Source organism: Lynx canadensis, chromosome A2 (assembly GCF_007474595.2).
Source record: "Lynx canadensis isolate LIC74 chromosome A2, mLynCan4.pri.v2, whole genome shotgun sequence".
NCBI classification, from domain to species: domain Eukaryota; kingdom Metazoa; phylum Chordata; class Mammalia; order Carnivora; family Felidae; genus Lynx; species Lynx canadensis.
In genome coordinates, this window is record NC_044304.2 from 3,810,021 (window position 1) to 3,818,312 (window position 8,292).

Consider the following 8,292-nt stretch of genomic DNA (forward strand, 5'->3'; position numbering starts at 1 on the left):
TGGGAGCACAAACCAAGCGGGCAGCCAGGGCGGGGAGGTGGCCCCGCCCCGGGACGCGCTGGGCCCCCCGCGGGAGGCGGTGGCTGCCAAGTCTCACTCGAAACTCCTTGCCGCCCAGACTTGCTCCTGGGGTGGAGCCGGGAGCCTGAGAGGCCCCGGGGCGGGGGTGGGGGGAGGCACCAGGCCTCCCCTCTTTTCACAGCCCAGAGAGGGGTGACCCGGGCGACCTGGTTGGGGTCAGCCAGAATAGGAGTCGAGGGAAAGGGTGTTCCTGGGGAGGGCAGAGCTTGCACGGTCCTGGAGGGGAGGCCGAGACAGGCACTCCCGGGCAGAAGCCCCAAGACCAAGTTAGGGGACTTGAACTTGACCTTGTTTGCACGTGATCTTTTATTCATACACTCACGGAGAGGGCCCTTCTCTGCCCGGTCCCAACCTGCTGATGCGATCCCGGGGCCCCAGGCAGGATCTGTCAGGCTGGGAGGAGGGAGACACCCCCTAGTTCCACGCACGAAGCCCATCCCAGTGGGATTGGAGGCTGCAGGACCCGGAGGCCGACTGGGAGCACGGCAGAGCGCGCACAGCGGTGGGGCATTCGTGCGAGGACCTTGAGAGTGTAGGAGCGTGCCAGGCGGAACAGACCAGAAAGGGCATTCTGGGCACAGAGTGTGCACATGCAAAGGTCTGGAGCCGTGTCATTCCCAGGCAGGTGCCACAACTGTGCCCGAGTGGGCAGTGACCCTACAGGCCTCAAGGGGTCAGGGCTGGACCAGAGAGAGACCTAGGGTAACAGAAGCCCAGAGGGAAACGGAGACTCTTCGTGGAGGATCAGAAATGACCGCACGAACAAGGGGGCGTTGTAGCTGGGCTTTGCAGGACGACTAGGAGTTTGCCAAACAGAGAAGGCAGGGCATGCCAGCTGGAGGGGGGCGGAATTCAAAGGCCATGCTGATGGAGTAGCAGGAGAAAGGAGGGCCCGAGGGGTAGAATCAGGCGGTGTCAGGTTTCTCCAGATCCAAGGTCGCGGTGGCCACTCAAGGGCAAAACACGGTAGGATGATTTCACGGAGCTCTGCCAGCCTTGCCAGGCCTGGAGCCTCCTCAGAGTCCTGCCGGCTCCAGCCACTGTCCCCTCTCCTTCCTGGGTCACAGGCTCTGTCCATTTTAGTCCGTGACGACATGCGGTGGGGGCACCGCTTTCTGCATGTGGCTCTGGGACCTCAGGCCAGGCTTGTGCCTCCCTGCAGCTCCGTTTCCCCATCTGGAAAACGGGAACGCGGGGAGCTGCTTTTGTCGCTCTTTGCGTTCGCCTCAGGACTGGGAGGCATCCAACAACCCAAGTGACGAAGGAAGAAAAGTGGTAACAGGAAGAAAGGGAAGGAGGGGGAGAGACGGGAGACCGGAGGGGAGGAAGGGAGGAAGGGGGAAGGGAGAGGCTTTGAACCCCTCCCCCAGGCGACCGGCCGCGGCCGGGTCCAGCATTACTATCTCAGAACACGCCTGAGCTGTCGAGGCTTAAGAAATGGGTGGTGATTTGCATGTGATTTGCATAGTGTTTGTTAAATGTCAAAACGGCCTGAAACGCTCCCCCCCACCCCCGCCGCCGCCCCCACCTTCAGTCAAGAAGCAGGAAACCCTCCCCTTCCTCCATCAGGGACCTCCGCCTGGGCTGGACCCCTCCGTTCAGGGGCTGCTGGGGCAGCCGCCCCGAGAAGGATGACCTCGGACACCCCATCTGTAAAACGGGCCATAATCCCAGCCACCACCACGCTGGGTCCGTCTCCAGTAAGTCGAGGCCGGCCGAGGATGGGGCACCGACTGGGGCACGCAGTGGGGGCCGAGGAGTGGAGCCGGGTGGTCCCCAAGAGCCCCCTCCCTTCCTGTCCAGCTGGGGCCCAGCCTTCTACGCAGAGGGTCCTGTCCCCAGAGTTCCCACACCACGTCGCCTGGAATGCCCCCGTGATCACCGCCTGTGCCTCACGGCTCTACGCGGCCCAGCACCCCCCAACCCCACCCATTCAACCAGACCCCTTCAGACCCAACGGGGGGACCCCGTGTAAGGGACAAGGCAGTGGGATTCAGGGGAAGGAGGACACCGCCGAGGGAGTGGGCACCATTGCGGGGGTGAGAGGCCTGGGGTCCCCCCAGTCTCCACCTGTAGCCATTTGAGTTTCCGCCAGTAACTGGCTGCACCCTCGGGCCCCCACGCAAAGGCTGTTCGCAGTACAGGGGGCTTGGGGTGGGCCCCAAGGAGGACACAGTGCTCACTGACTGGTGAGAAGGGAATCCGAGAAGACATCCCGGAGGGGGCTGCAATCTCAGGTGAGCTGGAGTGGCCGAGAGGAGCACGAAAGGTGCTTCAGGCAGGGGGCACAGCTTGGGCAAAGGTGTGGCGCAGAGAACGTCCAAGGTGAAGGGATGACGTCCTCGCGCGCCTCGCCCCTCCCCTCCGTGCGTCTCTTCGGATCATACCGTCTGGCTGCACACGGGAGCCTTCCAAGATGGCACCGGGGGTCCCGCTGCAGACTGCACACTGGAGGCCCCCAGGGGGGAGCCACGGCCTTGGGGTCACACAGGCTCCTCCCTGCTGCCTGGGCTGGAGTAGCAACATCCCAGGTGGGCGTCAGGGACTGGGCCTCCCCCTGGGTGTGATCAGGTGTGTCTGGGGCAGCAGGCATCAGCTGGTCAGGCCGGACGTCACCGCACGCCCCCAGGAGCCCGGAACTTGCAACAGCAGCACGGAGGGAACAGAACAATTTCAATCCAGGCCCGTGGAAAGGTGAAACACCAGCTGTCTGGCCAGTTTTCCTTCTTCCCTTTCCCTAACATCCTCGACTTGGCGGGTGACGCATGTAGCCATCTCCTTCTTCCCGCTGGCCCCGGTGCCTACCGGGAGGCGGGGACACAGGGATGGCAGGAGCCTGGCTGTTTGGAGCCCCCTGGTGACCGTCTCAGGAATTGCAGGCAAAGTGCAATTCAACCGACCCTCTCGACCAGACCCCACTCTCGCCTCCTAAGTAGCCCAGCGTAGAGTGCTTTGCCCGAGGTCACACAGCAAGTCGGGGCAACATCATTCCTGCTAGCTAGGGGCAACAGACAGTCTACCGGTAAGTGAGAGAGTAAGGCCCACGTCCTTACCCAGGGGGCAAAAATCATGAGGGTGTGCTGTGGGGTGATAGTCAACAGAAGTGAGTCCCTTCTCTCTGGGCCTGTTTCCACATCTGTGGTCTCTACACTCTACAGTGTCCTTTCTGTACTAGGGACAGAGGCATCTGGCCGGCTTAGTCGGTGCAGCGACTCTTAATCGCAGAGTTGTGAGTTTGAGTCCCACATGGGGTGTAGAGGTTACTTAAGAAAAAAAAAATCTTTTGGACGCCTGGGCGGCTCGGTCAGTTAAGCGGCTGACTCTTGGTTTGGCTCAGGTCACGATCTCGCGGTTTTGTGAGTTCGAGCCCCGCGTCCGGCTCCGTGCTGACAGCGTGGAGCCTGCTTGGGATTCTCTCTCTCCCTCTTTCTCTGCCCCTCATGCTGTCTCTCTCAAAATAAATAAGTAAACCTAAATAAATAAAAAAGTAAATCAATCTTTTTTAAAAAAAAGTACTGGAGACTTACCCAGAGTGAAGTCGGGGCTCCTGCCCCAGCCTGTTCCCTCAGCGTCACCTCCAGTCCCCTTGGTCATGCCTCCACCTCCGCCAACTACCTGAAAGACGGGGACAGAAAGACGCATGTGGCAGGCCAAATGCAGCCCTCACCTTGGCACTCACGGCCGTGATCTGCTCAACGTCCCGCCAACGCATCTTCAAGCACCCGCCCGGGACTCACCTCCCCCCCCCCCCACTTCCAGGCACTGCCAGGGCTCCGGGAAGATGTGCTAAGCAGCCCCTGAACAAATATTTGTTGAGGACCTACTATGTGCCGGGCACTGAACTGGGAACACAGCAGAGAGCAGGAGGGACAATAGAGTGTTCATCGAGTTTACAGCCTGGGGGAGGAGATGAGGTGAAAAAACTGATGAAACATAAAGAAGTCAGCTGCCGATAAGTGCTAGGGACAGAGACAGAGCAGGGGTGCCCTGTCAGCGGGATGCGATTTTAAACCGGGTCATCAGGGAAGACTGAACTGTGACGATACCCGAACTAAGGCCTGAAAGCGCTGAGTAAGGGAGGAGGGCAGGTGGAAAGCATTCCAGGCGGATGGAACAGCCAGTGCAAAGGCCCGGAGGCAGGACCCTGCCTAGAGTGTTGGAAAAACAGTGAGTTGGCTCCCTCGTAGTTCAGTCTCCACCACCGCTTACCTGGACCTCTGCCCTGGTCCCCAGGTTTCTGCCCTCAACGCCCCCCCCCCCAGTCTGTCCTCCCTGCAGTGGACACCAGAGGGCGCCTGAGTAGAGCCTCCTTTCCTCTGCCCACCGCCCTCCAGGGTTCCCATCTCCCTCAAGGTAAAAACCCAAGTCCTCCGTGAGGTCCCCCAAGGTCCTCCGTGATCTGCCTCCACCCCTCCATGGCCACCCCTCCTCCCTCTCTCCCCGTCGCTCACTCTGCTCCAGTCACATAGGCCTCCTCGCTGTTCCTCCAACACACCAAGCCTGGTCCTGCCCCAGGGCCTTTGCACGGACTGTGCCCTCTGCCCAAACTTTCCTTTGCCTGCATATCCACTTGATTCCCTCCCTCACCTCCATCAAGACTTTACTCAAACTGTCACCTCCTCAGTGAAGCTGTCCCTACAACCCTGTTTAAAATGACAACCCACAGGGGGGGCACCTGGGTGGCTCTGTTGGTTAAGCACCAGACTTCAGCTCAGGTCATGGTCTCACAGTTCGTGGGTTTGAGCCCCACACGGAGCTCTGCACTGAGAGTGTGGAGCCTGCTTGGGATTCTCTCTTTCCCTCGCTCTCTGCCCCTCCCCCACCTGCACTTTCTCTCTCTCTGTCTCAAAAATAAATACACTTAAAAAATAAAATAAAATAGGGGCGCCTGGGTGGCGCAGTCGGTTAAGCGTCCGACTTCAGCCAGGTCACGATCTCGCGGTCCGGGAGTTCGAGCCCCGCGTCGGGCTCTGGGCTGATGGCTCCGAGCCTGGAGCCTGTTTCCGATTCTGTGTCTCCCTCTCTCTCTGCCCCTCCCCCGTTCATGCTCTGTCTCTCTCTGTCCCAAAAATAAATAAAACGTTGAAAAAAAATAAAATAAAAAATAAAAAAATAAAATAACATAAAATAAAATAGCATAAAATAAAATAAAATAGCATAAAATAAAATAAAATAAATAAAAACAATCCTTGGGGCACCTGGGTGGCCCAGTTAACCCTCTGACTCTTGATTTTGGCTCAGATCGTGATCTCAGGGCTCATGAGTTCAAACCCTGCGTTGGGCTCCACTCTATCCTCCCAGAGATTCTCTCCCTCCCTCTCCCTCTGCCGCTCACCACCCCCCTCAAAATACATAAAATAAACATGTAAAACGACAGCCCCCATCCCTCCACTCTCGAATCACCCCACCCCTGAGACCCTCCTTCCAGAGGACCTGGGGAAGGCGGCTGTCCCCCGCAACCTGGAGCCTCCAGGACCGGCTTCTGAGGCTCCCGCTCTCAAAGCATCACCCCAGGCTTGCAGATCAAACCTCAAGGGCCAAACCTGGCAAGTGTGACCTCCGGAAACCACGGTTACACATCTGGCTTCAGTCCATCCCCTGCCCACACTTCCAAGCCGGCCTCTGCCCTGGGACCAACCCCTGCCCAGGTCCACCACCTCCTTGTCCCTCTCGCCACACGGCAGCCTTCACCATCTCCCGGAGCCGCCCCAGGCCTCTCCACGTGCGTGCCTGCCCCAGATGCCCCTCTGCGCGGACCCCTCCTTGGGCAGAGACACCCCTTTGGAAAACTCAGATGGCCGGGTCAGAGTGCCCACAAGCAGCGTGTGGGCAGGACTGTGGGGGATGGCAGGGAAGGCAGAGAGACGCGGAGAGACAAGAGGGTCACACAGGCACAAGCAGCAGAGACGGCCACGGACAGAGGGACGGAGACCGGAAGAGTGACCGGAAGTGAAACACACAGGGCCAGCGCCACCGAGAGAGGAAGGAGACTGGGGCGGAGGGACGGCAAGGAAGACAGGGCAGGTCAGAGAGAGGGGGCAGAGCCAGAGAAGAGGCATCGCGAAGGGGGGCCGGGCCCCTGCGTGCCGGCCTCCCGCCTCCTGGCAGCTGCTTCCCACAGTAGCCGGCGCTCAGGCCCTGGAGAGGCCCCGCGCCCGCCTCCCGGCCCGGGGACCCCAGCCCGCGGCCCTCCCGCCTCCTTGCAGCCCCGCCCCGCGCCCCACCCGGGACCCCCGCCCCGGGACCCCCGCCCCGCCACCTGGGGTCGCTGACGAGCAGCAGCACGGAGCCGTCCTGCAGGCGCACGTCGCGCACCGTCTGGTGGTCGTCCAGCCGCCGCGCGTTGTAGTAGAAGGTGCGCTTCCAGGAGCACACGCCCTGGCCCACGAGCTGCGCGCGCAGGTCGCTGAGCGTGTCCCGCGGCCGCACCGTGAGCGGCAGCAGCAGCGCCTCGTCCGCCAGGTGCACCTTGATGTGGTAGCGCTTCCAGCGCGACAGGCCCCGCCGCAGCCCCTCCATGGCGCGCGCCCGGCGCTCCGGCCCCGGCCCGGCCGCCCGCCCGCGCCCGCGCCCGCGCCCGCGCCCGCCCGTCCAGGCACGCCCGGCGAGCGGGCGGGGGCCCCGGAGGGCGGGACGCGGCGGCGGCGGCGCCCGGCCGGGGCCCCTCGCCGCCGCCCCCTCGCTCCGGCGGAGACGCGCCCCGGGCACCTGCGCGCCAAGGGCGCCCCGAAAGGAGCGCGTCACGCAGATGAGTCTGGACACACGCGAGGCGTCGGCCCGAGGGGAGGGAAGGGGGCAAGAGGGGAGCCTGGCGGGCCATCTTAGACCGAGGCGAGGGTGGAGGGAGGCGTCTCTGAGGAGGCGGCGTCCGGACCGAGCCGAGGGGGGCGCGCCGGCCCTGGGAAGGGTCCTCCTGCGGGCGGAGGAGGGAGCGGCCAGTGCAAAGGCCCCGGGGCAGGGTCCCGACCGGTGTCCTGGAGGAACGGTGCGGAGGAGGCCTCTGGCTGGAGCGGTGGCGGGGCGGGGGCAGGAGGGAGGGAGGTTAAAAAGACAGGCGAGGGGTGCGGGGAGGAAGACTTGGGCTTTTACTCGCAGGGAGATGGGACCCCTGGAAGGCTGTGGGCATTGGAAGGAAGTGACTGGAGTTTACGCTTGTTACCCATTTATTCCCTTATTTCCTTCGAGACACATACAACAAGCACCTAGTCTGGGTCTGGGCTGGTCTGGGCAGTGCTGGGCAGCAGAGAAGTCTCAACCTAGGGTCCTGCCCTCGGAGGTCTCCCAGTTGGGGAGGTGGGGACACAGAGCAGGACACAGACACCCCCGGCCCTGTGCACTCAGGGCTTGAGAAGTAGGGGAGGTGGGGATGGCTTCCCAGATGGGTGGGCATTGGAGCTTGGGCTTTGGCAGATGAGTAGGAGTTCAATGCTCCCACTAAGGAGGCACCTGCCCACGGTCACCAACTATTAGTTCAATGTGTGCCTAGTCAAGACTTACGGCCAGTATCACCCACAAGAGGCAGTGAGCAGGGGTCGCCTACCCCCAATTCCTTGCTTGTTCCCCCCCCCCCCCCCCCACCTTGCAATCCCTTTCTCAGGCCCAGCTGGCCTCTGCAGTCACACTGATCCAAGCGCCCTCTTCCCAAAAGCCTTCCCCGACTGCTGCCTGCCCCTACCCACTGTCATACCTGCCAGGACAGAACTGACCGGTTCTGGTATCCAGGATTCTGGCTTGACCTCAATGACTCTAAGTCTGTACTTAGAAGCCAGTTTCCCTGGGCTCCCTGGGAAGTCCTGCTCCAGCAGTGGCTGGGAGGGCAGGAGGAAGGGAGGGAGGAGGAGGAGGAGGGAGGGAGGGAGGGAGAGAGGCTGAGGCCAGCACAAGACAGAGTGTGGGCTCCAATCCTGACCCTGCCTCTTGGAAGTTCCCGAGGAAGGAACGTACCCTCCCTGGTCCTGGAGGTCCCCATCTATCCAGTGGGAATTGCTATGAGGATAAATTGCTGGGGGTGAAGTACTTAGAATATTCCTGAAGCATAGTCGCTCACTAATTGGCTATGCTGAGGGAGTAGTCACAGAGAAGTGCAATTTGACTCCTCCAAGAAAAGCAGATGAAAACAAAAATAGCAAACAGAAAAGTCACCTGCTCAGTGACAGATGGGGTTCCAGGTATAGGATTTAAAAAGAAAGAAAGAAAAAAAAAAGCTTCTCT

General features: G+C 61.2%; 1 long non-coding RNA gene across 2 annotated transcripts; it reads right to left on the bottom strand.

The window, feature by feature from the left end:
- Positions 1-369: 369 nt before the first annotated feature.
- LOC115499284 lies at positions 370-6,416 on the bottom strand. 2 transcript variants are annotated; one of them, XR_003964101.1, is made up of 3 exons: positions 6,341-6,416; positions 3,609-3,696; positions 370-2,720 (listed from the first exon to the last, which is right to left on the bottom strand). It is a non-coding gene; the product is annotated as an uncharacterized LOC115499284 (long non-coding RNA). The 2 variants fall into 2 exon arrangements; XR_003964103.1 differs by lacking the exon at positions 6,341-6,416 and adding an exon at positions 3,906-4,793.
- Positions 6,417-8,292: the final 1,876 nt, after the last annotated feature.